Source organism: Zootoca vivipara, chromosome 2, assembly GCF_965207765.1.
Source record: "Zootoca vivipara chromosome 2, rZooViv2.hap1.1, whole genome shotgun sequence".
NCBI lineage: Eukaryota > Metazoa > Chordata > Lepidosauria > Squamata > Lacertidae > Zootoca > Zootoca vivipara.
The window spans coordinates 93,936,858-93,960,570 of NC_142584.1; the positions used below are offsets into that span (position 1 = coordinate 93,936,858).

Genomic DNA, 23,713 nt, shown 5'->3' on the forward strand with positions numbered 1-23,713 from the left:
CAGATGGTGAGGGGTAAAAAAAAGGTGTCTAGAATTCGCAGCAATAAAAAGGCAGGCTCTTTAAGTTCCCTTGAAGGAAGTGAACCCATAAAAATGTTGCTGCCTACTTGTTTGTCCAATCCTTTGAAGTATTTAACATTCATTTAGCCTGCAAATCATTACCAGCTCAGTTTTTCATTGAATTATCGAAGTCTGTTAAACACATAACCTTGGAGTGCACAAAAATTGATTCCTTTAGCAGATATATTAATTTAACAGTTATCCATTTAAAAGGGCATTATTGAAGCTGGCCACAGTTATGTGCAGAGTAGGCACAGTAGGTACATGTTCTAGAGGTAAGCATCGTTTAAACATGCTCATTATTTTTATGACCATTAATTTGAAATCACTGGGAAAGTGAATATTAAGTGGGGATTCTGTTAGCCATTTCCTGTCCCCCATGCTTTTTGAAGTGCAATTCTTGCTTACAGACCAAACCTGGCCATCAGTAAAGCCCTATTGGTGGCAACGGAAGAGTGGATTTCTCATGTTTCCATCAGATAACAGTATATTAGGGGACTCAGGATGAGTTTCTATGGTCATTCTCTGTGATATAGCCCACATGATAATAGGCACTGGTAACATGTGCCAGGCTTATCACTTCCCTTCTTTGTGTCCATTTCAAATCACACTTTCCCCATTTTTTTTTACCTGTGGTGAACCAGTGTCTTCTTTCTATGTCTCTTTCTTCCAGAGGTGTCTCTGAGAAACAGAGCTTAGCAGCAGAAAACGCCATCAGCTGTGAGCGAAGCAGGAATATTAGAAACCACTATTAGGCCTAACTTATAAAAAAATAATAACATGATGGGGAGGAGGGTGTCAATTGAAAACCAGCAGGGTGGCAAACCTATTGTAGGTATGTTGGAGCCTCCAGGCCTTTATGGTGATTGGTGACACACTAGTGATATTGTTAAATTGCCTTTTTTATTGGTTCTCAGGTCTCCTGTATTAAAATACAATTCTTTGGAAGAAGTGAAGAGAATCCTTATATTCTCTTTGGAGATAAATCTGACCACCCCCCTCTGAAAATATGGATGTGGAGATAAATTCTGTTGAAATTTGTGGATGGGATGGGATGGGTTATTTGTGTCCTGTGAATTGTCTTCCTTACGGTTTAATTTTGGAAACACATGTCCATGGTAAGAGCTACCTGTAAATAAGTAGGGTTATAACTAGATGGGTCATTGTAGTTGTTTTCTGTTTCTTTCCTCCATAACAGAATATCATTGTTGAGGGTATATTCTGGATGAGCAAGTGCAGGAAGATGTATGGAAAAAGACTTAAAGAGGGTTCTAGAAGTACTTGGAGTAGTTGCTTCAGGCTATTGCATTGTTTTATGGTGATTAGATTAATAAGTCAAGTACATTTTATTTTTCACAGTAATTAACTTCTGATAGCAGGATGAGTTGAAGTCTAAACAGGCTGGACTAGTCTAAATAATTCAACATAGTCAAAGTAAAGGCTGATATGCGATACTTTTAAATTATTTGTTTCCTATTTCCACCTTTCCACCATTCAGTTCGCAAGGCACTGATGCTCCCCCTTTTTTTATCGTTCAATAACCCCATGAGACAGGTTAGGCTGGAAGAGTGTGAATGACCCCAAGTCACCCCCATGAGAGTTTAATGACTAAGCACTGTTTGGAACATAGGCACCCCTAGTTCAAGTCTGGCATTCTGCCTACTACATCACTCTGGCTTACTAAAATACAGTGGTACCTCGGTTTAAGTACACAATTGGTTCCGGAAGTCTGTACTTAACCTGAAGCGTACTTAACCTGAAGCGAACTTTCCCATTGAAAGTAATGGAAAGTGGCTTAATCCGTTCCAGATGGGTCCGCAGAGTACTCAACCTGAAGTGCACTTAACCCGAAGTATAAGTGTAATTGGTTCTGGAAGTCTGTACTTAACCTGAAGTGTACTTAACCTGAAGCAAACTTTCCCATTGAAAGTAATGGAAAGGGGATTAATCTGTTCCAGACGGGTCTGCGGAGTACTTAAACTGAAAGTACTCAAACCGAAGCATACTTAAACCGAGGTATGACTGTATGTTAGAACAATATTCCTCAACTTTTTATTTTATTTTTACCCATGCTCCTTTCTAGCTGACATAAAAATCCAAGCCTTCCACCTTTCAAACCTGGCTGCCACAATTCTTTTATTTGAATTTTCAAATGGATTGAAATGTTTTTTTACTTAAGTTGTACATTTTTTATAAAAAAAAGAAAATCACCGCCCCCATGAGATCTTTGTATACCCCATTGGGACGGCATGCTCCCTGGTTGAGACACACTGTGTTCGAGTAGAGCTTTCCAAACTTTTCATGCTGGTGACACACTTTTTAGACATGCATCATTTCACGACACAGTAATTCAGTTTTACTAGCAAACCGGAGGTTTAAATAACCCCTTTCCAACCCCAGGAGGAGCACGGGGAGCGTTTGCGTGACACACCTATGCACTGCAGCTGATACAGTCATACCTCGGTTTAAGTACACTTCGGTTTGAGTACTTTCAGTTTAAGTTCTTCGTGGATCCATCTGGAACAGATTAATCCACTTTCCATTACTTTCAATGGGAAAGTTCGCTTGAGGTTAAGTTCGCTTCAGGTTAAGTACAGACTTCCGGAACCAATTGTGTACTTAAACCGAGGTACCACTGTACACTAATGGGTCACAACACACAGTTTGGAAAGCTCTGTGTTAGAGGGAATTTGTCCCACCCCTTCATGAGGTAGGGACGACGCTATTGCTGACCTACAGGCACAATTGCAACTATTCTCAGGTAAGGTGGTGGTCACATGGGGCACAGGTGGGAAGCATAGTCATACATATTGGTGGCTAATTACCAGATTAGGCAAACAGGAATGGAGGGTCAGAGGCAAGAGGTAATTAGCCACCAATCTGTATGACTACTTCGTATGGTGCTATCTATAGGAAAGCTTATGGATTCCTGCAGTAGCAGGGAAACCCTGTGCAGTAAAATAAATTGCATTTAGTAATTTAATACCACCTACCTTTTGGTTCCAAGATGGCAGCAACTATTTAAACCACAATTCCTATGATCAAGGTAACGCCGAAGGCTGTTCAAAGGTTGAAGCTGAGGAGTCGCGGTCCATGTCTGTGTTAAAGGCTATCCTTGAAATGCATATCTCTGCTCATGAGAATCTCTTTGTGACATATATTATGATTGCCTAACTTTAAACTAGTGGAGTGAACTTTCACACTTGTGGCTTCTATATAATATAAGAGCACCTTACTTCATGTAAGTGATCTTAAAGATTTCCAGAGGGTATTATAAAGAACGGCTCTGAAAGACTTTTCAAAACTCTCATAATATAAATATGCATTTTAGGCAAACATAATGGTTCTTTCATCCCCTGGTCTTACACTCATACATGCACGGGTATATTCTAAATGCTTAATGTACAAACAACATTGCAGGTGCAAATATGAAAGTGAATTTGAAGGCTAGCAGTAAACATTGGGCTTCTACAGGAGAAAAGCAGTATGGAATAAAATCTGCAAGCTCTATACACAGCATATGAGTACACTTTATTTAAAATTGGCATGCAGCTTATCTTTCAATTATTTTTCCACTGAACAACATATTCATTATGCTCAGAAAATTCTGTTTTCCCTGTAATCAATAAATGTTAACAGTGTTATTTCTCCATGAGCTTCATATTTCTGGATGAGCCACAGACTGGTAATCAACTGTCTGGACATGTGGCAACTTTTAATTGTACTTTATTTTGGTTTTCAGTATCCATGTCTGAAGAAGAACATGTGCTTCAAAAACTTGTGTATACTGTATTTTTAACCATTGGCTGGTGCAATGAAAGATACACTTTCTCTTGTGCCATGCTTTTCATTCACAGTTTCCAGTTTTAATACTGACATTCCTTGCCTTCGCAATGTGTCCACCTGTCTAATCATATATACTCATCCCCTTGAATAACCACCCTTACATATGAAAATATCTATATACTGGAACATAGGAGCATCTCTAGCAGCTTTATAGTTAGTCAGGCCAATGGATCCATCAATCATAGCGTTGTCTGCACTGAATGGCAGAAGTCCTCCAGGGTTTCAGACGGGAGCCTTTCCCATTCTATCTAAAAAAGCCATGGTTTGAACCTGAGAAAGTATGTGTTCTGTTACCGAGCTTTATCCCTTCCCCAATTACCATTATTGTTGAAAGCTATTGTTGGGGTTGGAATTCCAGTTGAGGAATTATTAGTTTATTAGTTTTGGTTTTGCCTGCCTGGTACAAAGGGGGGGGGGTAGCAACCAAGGGATGGAGGAGGAGCCATTAAGTGCTCCCATACGTTACACATCATGTTGAGGCATCTTTGTTACATGGTACTAAAGTAGCCATTGACAGCCAGTCTCTAGGCCCCTCCCTAAGCTCTAAGTATAGGATCTGAGTCCATGACTTTGCTCTTTAATTGTGGGCAGTAGCTGAGAAATACTGTATCCTGGTTTCGTCTTCAGTTCCAGCTTTCTGAAGTTCTAATATTGTATGGTATTTAGGAATGGTTCCAGGTTTGAGAGGACTCTCAGCATTGGGCCTTTTGGCATCATCCCATGTGCAGGTAGACAGTATCCCTACCTCCATCTTGGCAACATTGCCCTTCTTCCTTTCCTCTCCTGCCCCTTCTCTCCTCTTCCTCCTATGCATTTCTTCCAGTTTCAGAGGCAGGCAAGCAGCCCTAAGAAAGGAGAAGGGGTGGTGTAGACCTGAATAAGCACTGGAAGAAAGGAATCCCAGGGCAACAGGCAAGATGCAAGTTTTCCTACTCCTCCTGTCCTAGTCTGGAGAGTAAAAAGCTTCTCCCTCTGGCAAAGCTGAAGAATGACCTTGTCTTCCAACCAGGAGGTTGCCAGATTTAAAGGCACTTAGAATAACATTTAAGGATTTCACTTTCCTCCACATCTGCCTCATTTGAAGTAGGTTTTTGCTGCTGCTGTTGTCTCAGCTTCAGGAGTATGCATATCTCCCAGACACGTCTTTGCAACATCATCACATCAAAAGCCGGTCTCACATAAGGCCTTGCTGTAATCATGGCTTGGCTCTATCAGCACTGAATTCCCCGGGATAGAGTTGTACCGTAAGAACAGCTAGACTTTTACCTTTATAACATTGAGCATTTTCTGCTGTTCATACATTCAAGCTAACAGTTGGGTTCAAGCTGTACAAGGGAACCAAGTGGGTCTGCGCTTACTTTTGTGTGTATATATTTATATGTATTTGTTTAAATGGCACATCCTGTCCAGGATGTGTGTCATTGGCAATTGGTGATGAGCATCAAATCAAATGTTTAAAACCATTATACCAGCCCTCTGCATGCAAGCCCAGTCAAAACTGTTCTATGTGATGAGTGGATTCCCCTTTTTAATGACTAGTAGACAGTCAGTGGACCCATCAGAGTGTGCAGAGGTACAGCATAGAAATGAAGATGCACATGCCTGTGTGTAAAATGCTGGCGAGCAGAAGCTTTTGCTATAAATACCATTTCATCACATTCCCTCTTACATTTCAATTTTATAAGGCTTCATAAAGAGAGTTCAGCAGAAATACGGTAGTAGAAAAAGAACATGGACTCCCTGCTTTTTTCAAATAATCATTCTTGTCAGGGGGAGGAGAATGTAAATAAACCTATAAAGATGGTCAACATGTCTTTCATACTTATTTGATTGGAGATAAATGAAAAGTAAAGCAAGAGTCAATTAAAGGGTGCAGGGGGGGGAGACACACCTAGAATGTTTACATGTACATATTTATATTTTTATCAGTACTTATTAATTGTTCCCTTTGCTTATTTTGTCAAACATATGCATAATATTGGCATCTACTATCCTACTATAATATAAATGTATTATGGTTTAATGGAATTAATAGAAAATAATATAAGTACACATATTGAAATGGAACCACATAGGTAAAATTGCAATAACCAAACTAGTTTGGCTGTTTTAATGAATATTTTCTATAATTTTATGTAAACAGAGATGTATTTGTTTATACAATGGTACCTTGGTTTATGAACACAATTGGTTCCGGAAGTCTGTTCATAAACTGAAGCGTTCATAAACTGAAGTGAACTTTCCCATTGAAAGTAATGGAAAGTGGATTAATCTGTTCCAGACGGTCCGCGGAGTACTTAAACTGAAGCGTTCATAAACTTAAGCGAACTTTCCCATTGAAAGTAATGGAAAGTGGATTAATCCGTTCCAGATGGGTCCGCGGCGTTCATAAACTGAAAATTCGTAAACCGAGGTGTTCATAAACCGAGGTTCCACTGTATTAAGCCGTATATAAATCCTGACGAATAAACTAAACTAAATAAATTATGCATCTTTATATCCTTCAAGCTTTTTTTCACCAAAAACAACCATATATGCTCACAATATTTAAATGTTGGCATCAAATCATCCCTATCTCGGGGAGCAGAAATGGCAATTCTTTAGAACAGTTGTTTATACAGACTCTTAAGTCTACAAATCTGATCATACAATGTATGCTTTACTGGACCAAGCACAAAACCATCAAGTTTACTGAAATATATTAGAAGCTTCTATTGATATGCAGCCTACTTTAGGTTAGAGCAAGGCCTTCTTTTTTGAGAGAGATTCACTATCCGATTCCAACATTTTTGCATTCGGTCAAAACATATGACTTAACTTTTTCCTTCGTCTTACCATGCCATCACCCTGATCCAGTTCACGGACACCACATCTCATCTGTTTTGGCCCTAATGCTACATTCTGTTTTATTTAGGAAAGGTTTTTGTTTTTTTTTTAAGATTGGAGCCACCTTTGGCCCTGTTCAGGTTAAAGCTACCGCAGAGGCCAGATCTGGCCCAGCAGTTTCCAGTTGCTGACCACTGCTGTAGATACTATTTAAGAGAAACTTAATACTGTATAGATAGATTAAAAAATAAGGAAGGAAAAATTCTAGGGCCTTGGCTACAGTTCTCCCATTGGGGTTAATTTGTGCACCATGCAAAAACACTGTTACACAGTTGTTTTGCTGCTCATGCTTCTTGTCCTCTCACATCATTGGGGATGGCAGGGGCACTAGCCTTGGTGGTAGCTGGATGTGGAGGCCTAGCCTCTGCATTTCATTATCTAGTCGGGTAATGATTTACCTTCCATAAACCCCCTTTCCACAACTCACTCCTCATTCTAACACACTCCTCATTCTAACACTCCTTAATGCAAACTCGAGGTGTGTGCGCTTTTATTTTCTGCCTTTTAAAAATAAAGATCTGCAAAGTAATGTGCCTGAGGGGGAGGGAGCACTGTGAATGTATGTGTCTCTCTCTCTCTTTCCACCCCCCCCCCGGGTTTTCTATTAAATGATTCTACCCTGCTGAAAGAGCAAGATTGTCTCTTACAAAGAACAAATACCCTTCTGTTATCTTGCCTAGTTGTTTTTTTTAAGAGTGCTCAGCATTTGTGGGGTTGTCACAGATCTCCACAAGGGCAAAAAACAGAACAACAAAATATTTGTTTTAAATCTTTATTGTATGCTGAATGCCCTTGTGCATGTTTATGAGAGTTAAACATTAATAGCAGATGTTGTTAATGAGTAGAAGTCTTGATCTGGCTTCTGAGACCTTTTAGTTAGTACATGAATCTTCTGGTTGATGACAATACTTCTAACATACCTAATTATGAAGTAGTGTTCTAATCAAGCCTCGGATAATGGGAGAATTTCTACCCCACCTATTGTGTTTGTGTCAGTGGCAGACAAAGATCATTCCAAATCTTTATCCTTTCCTCAAGATTAATTGAGATTCCCTTTGTTCCAGTACCTTTATCTATGTGCATTTTAATTTCCATACAGGAATGTGGAGTTTATTAACATCCCCACCTAATGTCTGAAATAGTGTCTGGGTTTCTCTCCCCTCCCCCAAAGTTTCCCCCCCTTCTCCCACCCATTTTTAATACTTATAGGAGCAGTAAGGGAAAGTGATTATAGGTAATAAATATCTTTTTTCTAAAAAACATTGCAGAGGCAGTTTCTCCCCCCCCCCCTGGTTAATGAGGGTAATTTGACTTGGTTGAAGGATTGCAGTTCTTAAGAATTAATGCAGCAATCCAATTCAAAGATTTAAAGAGATCTAAGATTTTTCACAGGTCGTGGGCTAGTGAATGTGCTACTATCACATAGCAGCTAATGGACTTGAACAACAGTCTGTCATTTGCTGTTACCTCAGCGTATAGCAGCTTTGCCCTTGATAGCAAGTATTCTTCCCCAGCAATACGGATTATTTAGTGGTGTGGTGTATTTGTAACACTTTAAGAGATGGTATCCTATTTCTAACCGCCCTAATTACTGTATAAAGTGAGGTTATCTTTCTGACTTTCTTAATTACATGTTTGAATCCTAATCGACTGTAGTCTAAAGATATTTTATACTCTAATAGCTACCTTCTAATTTTTCCGCTTTTCAGATATGATGTCCCATAGTCATAATATAATTTATGTGGTGCATTTTCATTACAAAACATTAATTACAAAAAAATACGTAAGAAGTGATATCTATAAGTTTCTATTATTTGGTGGGGGTGGGGTGGTAGTAAAGAATGCCATTACCTTTGCATAATGTTTATTAAAAGCTTATTTGCAACTGATGTTGCAAGTGCTCTAATTTCTTGATCCTATTATGTTCATAGATATCAAAAGTCCTATTTTAAGGTAATTAGAAGGATTTTTCTCTTGTTTAAATGCTTTTTGTAGACAGTGGCTTTCTATATCCAGCACACACGAATCTTTGTTCCTTAATTAGAAAAAGGACCAGAGCTCATTAATTGTGAGCATCAAGTGATGTCTGCTCAAATGGAGAAGCAATAATACAATATGAATAATGACTGAGCCTCCATTTTTAAAAGCCTCACTATATATAGGAGTGTTAATGGTATATATGGAGAATGCAGTTACATTTCCAGAATATAGTTTCGAGGGTCGTCCCCCCCCACACCTTTTCCTTTTCATCACCTCTCTTTTGAAGAGGAACTACCAGTTATATATAATAAATAGAGATCTTTTGCATTCAGACAAAGTGCCTCAGGTGCTCCATTGCACATGCAGAATGTTGAGAGAGGTCATATTACACCACTCTCTGCAATATTGAGCCTAGCTATATATAGCAAGCAATGGAAATCCACACACAGAGCTGTCTCTGGCATTGTGGTGAATGAACTCCTTGTGTGTGCATTGAAGTTCTCTGACATAGGAGGAGCTTCTGTATAAGAGTTTTATCGGCTGTTTGAAGAGACTACATACCTCTATAGCCAAGACATACCAGTCCATGTATGATGTGCCTTTCTAGTCCACTAGAGATGTGACTAGTTTATGCGGTTGGCAGACTGTCTCCTTCCTGTTTGTTTTCATACTAGTTGGGTGTGCATCTTGGATGAGCCAAGATGGAAACTATATAATCCACATTTTTTGCCTAGAGCTTATTTGCACAATCTTGGTTTTGTACCTTATTTTGGATACTATCAGAAGTATGGGAGACATTTTCTACCTTTTAAAGTTCATTTTGTGGGTTTCTAGGTCTAATAGCCAAAATAAAAACTGACAAATCATTGTCCAGACAGCATCCGTCCATGAGTTCACGAAGAACTCTAATGTGAAATTGCTGGGCCTCTTCCAAAAATATGTAATTTGTCCCTAAGACCAGTCTTCATACCTTCATAGTCTAGAAAGCAGCCAGACTAACACCAGTTTCTAAAAAGAAGTCCAGTGTGGACCCTGGAAAATGCAGGCCAGTTAGCTCAACATCTTTCTTGTTAAATCTAAAATGACCAAGCATATAAAAGAACAAACCTTGCTGAAGTAGAACCAGCATGGCTTCTGCATATCATAGGAAGCCACGATGGCCACCAACTTGGAAGGCTTTAAAAGAGAATTAAACAAATTCATGGAGGATAAGACTATCAACAGCTAATAGCGAAGATGGCTATGTTTTGCCTCCACTGACAGAGGCACTATGCCCTTGAATACCAGTTGCTGAGAATTTCTGGTGGACAGAGTGCTCTTGTGCTCATGTCCTGCTTGTGTACTTCCCACAGGCATCTGATTGACCCCTGAGAGAATAGGATGCTGGACTAGACGGACCTTTACATTTATATGTCCTATATGTTTCTGTTTTTCTATTCTGTGTAACCCTCCTGGCTCCTCTCAACCTTCATCTTAGACCCTGGTGCCTGACTGACTGTCTTCTACTCTGATAGCTCCTCTGATAGCTCTGATACTTTCTTATTTCAACACGGATTTTCTTCGGATCCAGCTGCTTCCGTCAGCCTTCACCTCTGGACTGACTCTCCCACATGCTGACTTGGGCACTCTCTTGATCTTGTCTTCATCAAGAACTGCTCTGCATATGACTATTTTTCTGTGGAATTGTCACTCCCTTCTCCCTTTCAATATTTCACACAGCCCATCCTTGCAATGTGCTGCTTCCAGCTCCTTCTGTGACCTTCAGTCCATTGATCTAGTGCCCTTCTCTGAATCATTGTCCTAACTCCTCTACTGCTTCTCTCTGTTCTATAGACTTTGTAGTTGTCACCTTAACTTCATCTCTATGTTCAATTCTTGAAATATTTACTCAACCCTCCAAACATATTTTTAATTTATTAGATTTTTATCCCATTCTTCTTTTCAAATGAACCCATGGAGACAAACAGCAAAACAATAAACACAGTGCATTGACTACAAACAAATATCTTTACAACTAGTATTTAAGCTTGCTGGAAACAATATATTTCAACCCCCAAATTTCTGGGTGAACAGGGTTTTTTTTTAAAAAAAAAAACTGCTTAAATATCAATTATGTGAATGTACCTTACCAAGAAGGACATTCCATAATACTATTTACTCCTTCCACCCCCCCTGGCTCACTGTCTCCATTTGATATTTTCGCTCGTGTACTTTTGCAGCTGAATGCTTCTGGAGAACAGAAGTTGGCTGACTTTTCCCACTTCTCCTTTTCATTTATTATTTACTTGACCAAGCAGAACCACTATACCTGTGCAATCTCATCTCTAAGACTCGTCAGTATCCCTTCTCTACCTTTGATGTTCCGCTAAGGCCTCTCCTGTTGGCTCCTCCCTTTCAACACTCTTCCCAAGCCTTGGCCTACTTCTGCAATGCTATAATTTAAACCATCTTCTCTGATCTCTCCTCCAATTTCTCTCCCTCATCCCCTCTACCAGTAGTCCTTATTTTTACTTTTCCATCTACCCTTACCTTAGTTTCCCCATCTTACTTGATTAATTTACCATCCTGCTATTTTCATCTAATCTCTCCATGTGCTCATTTGCTGCCCTCCTCTCCTATTTCCTGGTTGCCATTCCCCACCCCCAAAAGGCATGGAAACTATGGGGTTGTGAGAAAGGTGGGTTTTGAGAAATGATTTGAAGGGAGGTGGGCTCACACAAGTGTTTTGGGAGTCAGTTCCAAGCTTATATGGGGCAACAAGATGCACAGTGTGGAGTCTTTTAAAGGAGTAACAGACATCATTATATTTGGGAGACTCTTTTTTTATTTTTTAAAAAATTAGAAATCCCTGGCCAATACAATTCTTAGGATTCCTTTAATTTATTAACATAACTTAACACATTTGAACACAGTAAATACATAGTCTCCTTTCTCTATGTAGAGTTATTTCAAATCGTTTTTTTATTTAAAAAAACCCAAAAACGTAATTATATTTCTCACAGTAAGCAAGTTTGAAAACCTTAGACATCACAGTTCCTCAATGGTTCTGCCAACTGCTATTGATCTTAGCGTTTATGGAGTGAGACTGAAGAAATGATTACTGTGCCATTGATATGAAAGAAAAAGAACACTTTCCTGCTTGCAAAGGAAACACACATTCTCACATACGGGGTTAAGTTAGATTACCTAGATTACCTGAGAGGTGGATGTTTTCCATCTGTTAGGAGAGGCTAACAGAGGCCGTAAGGTTAACATCATTGTTTAATGAGAAGGTGGTAATCTTACAATCTATTGTTTGACCCTTAAAAGATCAGTTTGCCAGTTTCGCTGTCAGTGTCTTCTCATATTTTGTGTATTATTATTCTTTCTTTCCTGTTAAGGAAGGAGTCTCACCTCAGCACTTTGCTGAATAGATCAGATACAATATTAGAACCTACTTGGGGAACTGTCCATATATAATAAGATGCAGCTCCTCACCCAAGTATATTGATCGCAACCTGTCCTGAGATCCCTCTTAGTGGAAGTTTGGGCGCTTAATGTCAGTGGCTGATTTGACTTCCACTATATTAGTGTCTGCAAAATAGCAACTTACTTTCCCCATGGAAGTGAATGACAGCCATTTCCTCACATGAGCTTAAGTAATGATCTTTAAAGTCCATGACACCTTTGGTAAAGGCTGTTCTCCAACTGGAGCGCTCGCAGGCCAGTGTTTCCCAGTTGTTGGTGTTTATACTACATTTTTTTTAGATTTGCCTTGAGACAGTCTTTAAACCTCTTTTGTTGACCACCAGCATTACGCTTTCCATTTTTAAGTTCGGAATAGAGTAGTTGCTTTGGAAGACAATAAGCAGGCATCCACACAGACAAATCCACACCGCAATCAACTCCCGCCCGGGAACCAATGTCCCCACTATGGAAGAATGTGTGGGTCCAGAATTGGCCTCCACAGTCACTTAGGGACTCATTGTTAAAACCGTGTTTATGGAAGACAATCTTACTTGGCTACGAGTGATCGCCAAAGAAGAAGTAATGATATACTGTATACTGAGAGACTTGGTTGGAATGAGAGATAAATCCACTCCTTGTGAAACTTTTTGTGCCTTCTACAACATTCTTGATGTGTTTCTCTGTCCATTTACTGTGCCATAGAGCTATGTAGGAGCCACTCAGAATCACAATTGTTCCTATTTGTGTGAGCCTCCTCCAAATTCTGTTTCTTGTCTTCATTGTTGCATGATGCTACAATGTGGAAGAACCCAGGAAAGTGACTTTCATATATGGCTATTTTGATAGACCGGTGGGGAGAAATTCCCTTACCCACAAAAAAGATATGTTCATGCTGAAACCAGCACAAACATTTTCTCATGCCTAATGCATTATAATGGTTACAGTGCCAAAATAGGACCTGGGAGACCAGGGTTCAAATTCCCCGTTCAGCCATGAAACTCACAGGGTGACTTTGAGCCAGTGTCCCCCACACACAGTCAAATCTACCTCAGATAGTTGTGGCAAGGATAAAGTGAGGGGGGTGGGGAGAAGCATTTAGGCCATCTTGAGCTCCTTGGAGGAAAGATGGATGGTAAAGAAATAAAAGTACCATATTTCCTTTCCATCAGTGCCAGTATTATTAAAAGCTGCACTGCTGAGAATGGCAGGTGTCTTTATCTGTTTCCCATGCTGCTGTCACCAGAGCCTGGGTCTGCCCCACACTTTCTGTCTGCCAGTTACAGCCCATAGATGTAGAACTGGGGGCCGGAAACAAGAGTCGGATGCAAAGAGGTGTGACGGGCCTCATTCGGGCTTTAGGTATAAATTCAGTTGCAATGTTTGGGCAATTCATCACCTTCATGCTAAGTGCTACCGTTTTCCCAAGTGTTATACCATGCTTTGCAGTTCTGCTAAAGCCAGTTAAATTGGGGTACTCTCTTAATGTGCCTGTTTGCATTGGCGTCAATTTATTTTCTTATTTTCTTGTTTTTACATTGAGCCTGAAAAGATGGAAACACAATTAAAAATTGGCAGGAAAAACAGCAAGGCAAGGCAAGTGACAGAGAGAGCTAATTATGAGCAGAACTAAATCATAGTTTTATTCATGCAGCACCATCCTGGCCCATGCTGCCTTAAGAATGAATAGGATTGCCCTAGCAAGTTGGTGGAAGATCCTTCACCCTGTCTTATCATCATCCACCCATTCTTCTTACACCTACCTTCAAAATTTTGTTGTACAGTATATATTTTATTTTATTTCTCAACAGCATCTCAGGTGTGTGTTTGAACAATGCGTTTTGGTACATTGTTCTTATTTTTCTACCAATAATGAAATGAACTTGTTAACACAACAGAGTGCTTCATAAATCGAGGGGTAGAATTGGTAAAAAGAAAGGGTGGCTAATCTTTCTTCTGTGCTATGATAGTATTATGAATCAGAATATATGGGTTCTGGGTTGTGATGTGGATGGATCCTGTCTGGTGACAAAACGTGTTTGTGGTAACCTTCTGTGTTATACTTTCCTCCGCATGTGTAAAGAGGATGTGATAGAGAGGGGAAGAAATAGTTTCATTTTTAAAAAATAATAATGGAAAAAACAGTCCTTCAATTGAGTATGCAAAAATCTCATTGCGGTATTTATTCCAAACCTGCACACATAATGTTCAGTCAAGGAGAAAACAGCAAAAAACAGTTGTTGATGGACTTAGCGCAGAACTGGATTAAATAAGCATTAGTCTACTGAAGCTGATTACAGGAATATGAAAATGCAGTATCTTAATGGTACATATTTTCATGTGGCAGCTCAGTTGCCTTTCATTTTGCAGCTAATATGTCTATTCTTATGAGTCATTTACTTCTTTAATTACCTTTTGCAGGCAAGGCACCATGGTATATTAATGTGAATGATTTTTACTGCCAGTTTATCATACAATGCCCCAGAAGTTGAAAGGCGTAATTGACTTGGAAGAGCAGCTCATGAAGGAAACAATATTTAGTTGACAGTTTTCCTTGTACTCTCTGTTGACGTTTATGAGTTTACACTATGCTAAAGGAGTAATAAACACAATTTTCTTTCAATAACAGGAAAGAGTCGCTTCTAAAATACATTTGTGGAAAAACAGATTTGTTCATTTCTTGAATAATATGGAAGAACGTGTTGCCTGTGATGAGACATATATAAGATTGCCAATTGAATAAAACCTCACAAGGTGCATTTATAACCCACCTTGGAGCATTAGACAATATTAGGGTGCAGATGAATCAAATCAAAGTAATGAATATTTAAATTATATATAGATTTGGTTAAATCATATTTAAATCTGGGTGTTAGATTATTTGGCATACTCCTCTTACCTTCACATGACAGCACTGTGCTAGTGGGATCTTTTGCAGAGGTGAACAACCTTCTTTCAAAGATCTCCTTGCAGGGAAGCCTAAGGTTAAGATATATGAACATAATCTGTCAACACAACTTATGTCCAGAATGATGCCCTGGATAGATTTGACGTTGTCACATTGCAAATACTCTCAAGGTAACAGCCCTGAAAGCGGAAAAGACCAAAAACAAAAACAAAAAAAACCAGTCAGGGATCTGCGGTTGATGTTTGGCACTGAGAAACTGAGGAGGTGTAAGCAGCTCGAAAGTTTGAAAGTTTCAATGTGGTGTAGTTGTTTGTTGTTGGACCTGGACCAGAGAGATGTGGGTTCAGATCCTTCCTCAGCTACGAGGCTTCCTTGATGGCATTGGTCTAACCACACTCTCCGCCTCATGTACCTAGCAGAATAGTTGTCTGTAAAACACAACCTTCATGCATGTTACCCTGAGCTCCTTGGAGGAATCGTGAAAGAGAAATGAATAAGAGACATTTGAGCATGTCCTAACCTAAAAAAGGTGGAGTTTCCCCCCTGTTGTTGCTTGTATGGGTCAAGCAGAGAAGGCTGCTTGGCTCCTCTGTTCTTGATCTGAATGCTGCAAAAAGAATTGCCCGTTCCCTCCTTTCCCCCAGTTACCAAGGGGCTTATCATGGCAGTATAGCTGCCGTTTGGACGACTCCTTTGGGAAGCTTACACTTGTGTGCCCCCTCTGTTAGGGCGCATCCAGTGGATCATGTACAAATGTGATTAATCATTACATCTCACTGTAATTAATTGAAAAGCACATGCTGCTGCCTCTTTTTTTTTTTTGGCCAGGTTTAATAAACGTGCACCCCTCCCCCCCTCCCCTCCCCTCTACGTCCCTGCCTTTTCCACACATTGCGCTTGCCAACCATTTCCTAGTCGGCTGGGAGGGAGTTAAAAGTTTTCACAGTTTTTCTGTGATTGTTTGCAGCTCGGCCCTGTGCAACATAATGAAAGTTTTCTAGCCATCTGTTGTTAAGCTGGCGGTGACCAAGGCCAGTATATCCAAACAAAGTACTAGCCCTGCTGTAAACGGAACCTGTCAGTTTAGCATAGCTTAGCTGACCTCCTCAATGTGCAGGGCAGCCTGTGGTACCAGGCACAGTCTGTGTGTATAGCTTAGAAAGGAACTACTTGGGAGGACCGTGTTTACTTTTTCCACTTAGTGTTCCTCCCACAGGCTTGAGCTAGTTTATACTAAATCTTTAAATTGACACTGTTTTTTCAATGACGAACTCTTTCAGTTGCCAAAAAGGAGTGGGGGTGGGGGGAGGCGGAAAAAGAAAAAGGAGCCAGCCATTACTGGCAATTATTTTGGGAGAAGGCCTTTCTCATTTTTCTTCTTCATGTGTTCGATGATACAAAATATTTACCCCTCATGGCTTGTTTTCAGAGCTATTGTTGTTCGCCAGACTTCAGTAATACTTCCGTTTTACTATTCCCCCCCCCCTTTTTAATAACAAATATTTTGGCAGCCAGTTTTCACAGAACAGGTTTGAGGTTTATGTCCTTTTTTATATTAGCATATTCCAATAAAAACATCATGTAAAACTTTGTTAACACCATAATAAATTCTTGTTGCAGGTGAGATCTTCCCACCATTTTCTGGGTAGTTAGTCCATTCCATTCCCAAACTGCACATTTCTTTTAATAACGTGTTTTGATTTTGTTTATTCATATGATTCTTTTTTTTACTATGTATTTCCATTTGTTTTTTGGTTGGTTGGCTGGCTGATTGGTTGGTTGGTGATTAACTTTCTACACTGATACTGCTGTTTTATCTAAAAATATTTCAGGCCATCGTTTCCTCATTTTTTTGTAAAGTTGCTAAACTCCTATTATATGATCTATTCCACCTTTGTTTTCCTTGCTAGAAGTAACCCGTTCCTCCATTTTCTTAAGTGTTTCTGTTCTTCCTGACCTTTCTGATTTTTCAAGCGAGAACCCGCAATCCCTATAAAATGTCTCCCTTTCCTTTTTGTTAAGTGCAACAAATTTGTAACATATAGCAGAGCTCTCAGCAAGTTTCAAGCCATGTAAGGCATGTTTTAGGATTTTGCAAAAAAAATTCAAAGCTATTAAGTCTTTGTAAAGCTATGGTTTTCCCAGTAGTGATGTATGGAAGTGAGAGCTGGACCATAAAGAAGGCTGATCGCCGAAGAATTGATGCTTTTGAATTACGGTGCTGTGAAAGACTCTTGAGAGTCCTATGGACTGCAAGAAGATCAGACCTATCTATTCTTAAGGAAATCAGCCCTGAGTGCTCACTGGAAGGACAGATTGTGAAGCTGAGGCTCCAATACTTTGGCCACCTCATGAGAAGAGAAGACTCCCTGGAAAAAATCCTGATGTTGGGAAAGATGGAGGGCAGAAGGAGAAGGGGACGACAGAGGACGAGATGGTTGGACAGTGTTCTCGAAGCTACGAACATGAGTCTGACCAAACTACGGGAGGCAGTGGAAGACAGGAGTGCCTGGTGTGCTCTGGTCCATGGGGTCACGAAAAGTCGGACACGACTAAACGACTAAACAGCAACAGTATTGCTGACCTAGAGTTTTTACTTTCTGGACTACACTTCTTTGTAAACACCTTTTGTGATTTGACCTCTGGCAGAAGTTGAACTGGGAGAGATCATCAAGAAGGTTGGGCTAGGTGTTCACCAGTATATGGGTTATACCCAGCTCTACCTCTCTTTTAAATCAGAATCAGTGAGGGCAGTGAATGTTCTATGTGAATGTCCAGAGGTGGTTGGAGACTAAAGGATTGAGGTTGAATCCTGACAAGACAGAAGTAATGTTTTTTGGGGGGGCAGCGGGTGGGGGGGCTCCCTAGTCCTGAATGGGATAACTGTGCCCCTAAAGGACCAGGTGCACAGTCTGGGAGTCATTTTTGACTCACAGCTGTCCATGGAGGCACAGGTCAATTCTGTGTCCAGGGCAGCTGTATACCAGCTCCATCAGGTATGCAGGCTGAGATCCTACCTGCCTGTGGCCTGTCTCACCAGAGTGGTGCATACTCTAGTCATCTCCCGCTGGGACTACTGCAATGTGCTCTTCATGGGGCTACCTTTGAAGGTGACTTGGAAATGACAACTAATCCAGAATGCGGCAGCTAGACTGGTGACTGGGAGTGGCTCCCAGTATGTTTCTGAGCACAGTTCAAGGTGTTTGTGCTAAACACTAAACACTTGCCCTAAACGGCCTCAGCCCAGTATACCTGAAGCAGCATCTCCACCCCAATCGTTTAGCCTGGACACTGAAGTCCTCTTCTGAGGGTCTTCTGGTGGTTCCCTCACTGTAAGAAGTGAACTTACAGGGAACCAGGCAGAGAGTCTTCTTGGTAGTGGCACCCTCTCTGTGCAACGCCTTACCTTCAGATGTCAAGGAGATAAAGAACTACATAACTTTTAGAAGACATCTGAAGGCAACCCTGTATCAGGAAGTTTTTAATGTTTGATATTTTACTATGTTTTTATACATGCTATAAGTCATCCAGAGTGGCAGGGAATAATAATAATAATAATAATAATAATAATAATAATAATAATAATAATTCCACAGATGAGAGTTCATATGCTCATTGTTTTCCACAAATGTTTCCAGTTGTGCTGTGTACTATATATATGCCTGCCTGCCTGCCTGCCTATCCATCCATCCATCCATCCATCCATCCATCCAGGTTTGGCTAACCCTTGGCCCACCAGATGTTGCTGGACCTCAGCTACCATTATCCCTCACTACTACTGTGTGGATCTTATGGGACTGGAATCCAACAACATATGGAGGCTGTCACATTGGCTACCCCTGTTGTAGACAAACTGGAAAGGCCAGTCCTGTAAAATATTCAGTTCACAATTAATGTGACATCACTTTGAATCTCACTGAGCCCTGACATGTTAGGTGTCTTTTGTGTTTTGCAGAGATAAAGTTTCACATCAGGTGCATCTTAACCTGGGCTGCATCTAGGCAGGCAGATAACCTTGGCATTTAGCATGTTCCCTTTTTAATAAATGGAAATGGCCTTTTGTTTACTAGAGGGAGGGGGGGGGCTACATTTAAGAGGTCACCTATTAGCTGCATTTTTGCTAGCTGTCTGAAACCCAGCTCTACTGTCTATTAAACTCAACCCACTATGTAAACATTCTTGTGTTGTTCCTGGTCTCTACAGTGGCCAGGGGAGATCAGGTTTCACCTGCCTGCACATCTTCAAGCAATTAGAGCTATTAGCTTGAAGCTATTTCACATTCAAGGTCCATGGTGACATTCAAGTCCACAAGATGGCTGAGGGTAAAAATAAAAGTAATAACAAACCTCCTTGGGAATACAGCCTGGTCACCGCTCTTTTGTGTACACTTCTTAATAAATGCAACTGGAGGTTCAGGCAAAATGATTATTGCCAAGAACAGTATCTAACCTCAGTCACACGCTAGAGAAAATAAGGGTAGTCACCTTGTATTGTGATCATGATAATTATTTATTTCTTTGGAATGGTGTAAGATTAGCCTTGTTATGAACTGCGTTCTCAGCATGCAGACTTTGTAGTTTGCCTCTGATTTACCGGAGAATTTTTGCTCAGTGTTTACATTGCGCAGCTAGCTGCTTCAGGTAAAGGCTTCGCTTCCAATGACATTCAGCCCCCAGGTTTAGTGAGTTCCAGCGGCAAGTCTTGAAAGCTGTTATTTTTTAAAAAGGTTGAAGCAGATTAGTGGTGACCTTAAAAGATTAAACTAGTACAGTTTAAAGATAAATAATCAGCCTTTAGCTCATTAGATAGCTACATAAGCATGACAGAAGGTGACTTTCTTATAACAGTTTTAGAATCCAGGATGCATTTTTCTTTCTCATATTTACAGTTGGGGTGTGAGCTGCTCAAAAAGGTGCAGTTTTGCCCCGTCTCTTGGTTCATATAGTTTTCCACCCCAGAAAGCACATTGTAACTGATTGCTGCACTTTAAATTGTTTCAGTGCATCTTCAAATCCGCTGTTTTTCTGTTGGTTTATTATGCAGAAGAGGCTAATTTTAAAAGCTATGCCTGCTGCAAAAGAAGATCTTCCTTTGCTGTCCTGGAGGGTGTTCTTAATCAGAAATAACCACAGGCTAAATTATAATGTGGAATTCTGCTGCCCTTTAACCTAACACTGCCTGCTCATTCGGTGTTTGTTAACAAACATCTCTAAGTACAAAATTGTTTGAGAATTACTTTTTCATTATATTCAGCAACTTCAATTAAAGTAAGAGGCTTATACAGAAGGGGGAGGAATTAAAAATGTATGGATTTTCCTCAAGAAAGTTTTAGTGATCATTTCCACATAAGCATTTTCTCCTCTGGTATTTAACTGTCTCGGGGATAGTCCAATTTAAGTAATATCCAATAACAAAGTAGAGTCTTTTTAACAATGTAGATAGAGAACCCAGCAGCTAATCAGATTGCCAACCAATTTTGAAGAAGTGGCGCTCTTAAGGGCCTGGAAACATAAATGGGTGGCATTTCCAAGCGATTTCACAATTAATGAGTACTACAGTCTCATTATGGCTACCATATAAGGGGTGCAATCCAGAGATATTTAACGGTGCCTTAAGTCCCACTAGAATCAGTGGGCACTAAAGCGTGCTTAACTGTGTATCGGATCTCAGCCTAAGTTTCTACAGATAAACTAACCCGTAACATCTATAGCAGGAAAGAGAAGCAACACACACACACTGTGCATTTAAAGAAGAAGAAAATTAATAATAATAATAATAATAATAATAATAATGTTTGGCCTACATAATTGAGAAGCCTAATTAAAAGATTAACTGGTGAGCTAAAGGTGAGAACTGCTGAGTTAGTAAAGGCTTTTTACAAGAAACCCTCAATTTCTTCCACTTTGCATGCCAGGAGCAGAAAGCTTGTAATGCTTAGAGAGAAGGTGAGGCCTCTTTAAAGCAGATCTTTCCCATTCTCTCTCTCTCCTCCCACCACCACTTTGCCTAGTCTTTCTGTTTCTATGATCTGCCTTTTGAACGGTTTTTGTGGCTGATCAGTTCCACCTAATATGTCTCTTGATTTCTGCTATTGTAATACTCAGACGACATGCTGTTCTCTTCATTTTTATAAGCTTTAGATGCTCCTGCCTGTCATACTCTGGCGGTTTATCTTCAGCGTCTGGATTTGCTTTCAGACTTGCATGTCTATCAAGCTGCTGTTGCTTTGAATGTGAGATCAAAAGAAGATGAATTCCAGTGTAAAAAAAGGGGGGGGGAATCCCCTTGTATGAAGAAAAGATTGCGTCCTGTGTAAACATCCCATTGACAGCTCCCAGTGAGTTATTTTAGCTGAGCATTAGCACCCAGAATGACAGACAGTCCGAGAGTTCGTGCTAAATAACAAATATCAGTGGTTGTAGCACATTGGCACAACAGCAATACATTTTCTTTAAAGGGGGGGGGGGAATGTTCCTGTTCTTTCCCTCCCTGTCTTTTTTTCCCTTTAGAAAAATGACTTGCTGAATATGGTTGTTCTGCTGTTCGTCTCTTTGCAAACTGCCTTCAAAATACCAAACCCAGTATACTTTATTTGACAGCATCTCTGCCCCCCCCCTTATGTCAAAAGACAGGACTTTTGATAATTAAGGCCAAGGGAGGGGGAAGTGGGCTGTTGGTATTGAAGGGAAGAGAGTTTACTTAGTCATCTGGACTTAAATAGGTACTTTGTTTTAGTGATTGAAAGGAACCCAAGAAAGAGAATGCATCTGCTGGAACATATTGAATGCACACTCCTGAGATCTTAGATTCAAAAGTCTAATTTATTTTAAATGGGTCGGGGGGGGGCATGTTATGAAGGAATTTGAATAATTGCTGTGAAGTCTGGCCAACCTTAACAGACATTTATTGACATAAGCGCGTGGGTACCACAAAGAGTGTGAAAAACAAGCTTTCCAAAACTATGTACAAATAAAGAATTTGCCTTCCTGCATAGCTAAGATGCATTTGCTGCTGTTTCGTTGAATTTTACATATATATATGTGTGTGTGTGTGTGTGTGTGTGTGTGTGTGTGTGTGTGTGTGTGTGTGTGATTTCTGCACGTCAGCCAGCTGCTTTAATAGGGTAGAATTAATATATATTTTTTTTGGAGTGTTAAACACAACTTTGAAATTACCTGCAAGCTCCAGCTGATCTATCAGCTTTGCAGATGGGGGGGAAATTGCTTAAATTCTTGTGGTTTCTTTGTCATTTCATAAAAGCAGACATTGCTACTGTGGAGGCAAGCCTCCCGTTGTTGCCTACAAAGGGCAGTGCTCCAGTGTGTTTTCCCTTCAGTGTGTGCTTCAGCTGCACAGCACTTCCTGTTTATTCAAACATCTTTTTACCATTCTTCAACCCCCTGCTTCAGAGAAACAGCCAGAATACATCTTCAGCAAGGAGACGGCAAACTAGAGACAGACAGTAAGAGTGCTCTGTTAAACTCTCCGTATTCTCTGTTTAAATGCTCGGGGGGGGGGGGGTGTACAACATGTAGCTATGGTGAACTTTTAACTTGCTATCCGGCTTGCAGAGGCATTCTTTTGCTCTAGGAAAATTTAATTGCTGAGCAAAATAAGATGATTCACGTTGTTTACTGCCTTGTTGGGCAGGAAAACAAGACGGAATGGGAGCTGCCTTCTGCTAACTCGTCCCCCCCCCCCTCCTTTGGGGCACGCTGTTTTTCAAATGTATTTCTCAAGAAGTCCTGTGTTGGCTGTTGTTTGAGGAGGGATGGCTTTCACTTACAGCGTGTGTAAGTTTGTGATGTGTTTTGTCTCTGTGTTGTGTCCTGTTACTGGCTTAAGTTTAGAAGGAATGGCAGTAAGAAAAGGGAGGGGCAGGAGGGACTTTGATGAGGGTCTGCGTCTTTAGAAATGCCTTTCCCTTGTGGTTGTCTTTCCGTTTGTTAATATTTGAACAAATCAAACGATAAAGAAAAATCAGGCTGCTGAGATGAGCATGGGTGTTATCTCTGTGGTATGACTGCTGTCTAGACTTCTAGTGCTACAGGAAGATTTGAGGGAAGAAAAAGAGAGCAGACTCGTGTTTAAAAATTGGTGTTAACTTTTAACGTCAGGGATTTTTCTTCAGATTTTCAGGGTCTATAATATTTATGACACCTGGCTCAATCCAGAGGTAATGCTGCTTAATATCTGTAGCTAGTGCTGTAACACATGTTCCGTGCTTCTCCTTTTTGTTCACGTGGCTTAATAAATTGTGTAGGTTTTGGGGGGGGAGTGATGCTTGATGCTTGTTTAGAATTTGTACTGTGTCCAGGAATGTCCACCAACACAGATATCTAACTTTTCGTCCTATCACGTGAAGCGGTCGTTGTCATATCCATGAAGCACAAGAGGGCATGGAGAATGCATAGTCTGAAATAAGCATCCTCAGGGAGGCTCTTGGGGGGGGGGGAACAAAAACTTCTATGAGGTCTGTTCCATGTTGAGACTTTTAAGAACAGAAACATATATTTTGACCAACTGCATGTGCCACAAACGTTTTAAGAATATGCATGCTTGTGGAAAAACTCTTTTTTTGCAATATTC

General features: G+C 40.3%; 1 protein-coding gene across 40 annotated transcripts in view; it reads left to right on the top strand.

Moving 5' to 3' along the window:
* Positions 1-23,713, top strand: part of FOXP1 (forkhead box P1) — a 544,444-nt gene that overhangs the window by 341,348 nt on the left and 179,383 nt on the right. For 2 of the 40 annotated variants that reach the window (XM_035106660.3, XM_088662413.1), the window contains exon 1: positions 22,470-22,586. The exons of 37 other annotated variants lie outside the window; for them this stretch is intronic. The gene's annotated coding sequence lies outside the window, so the exon portion shown is untranslated. Of the gene's footprint in view, positions 1-22,437; positions 22,587-23,713 lie in introns of those variants that run through there. One more of the 40 variants, XM_088662415.1, reaches the window with a different exon arrangement.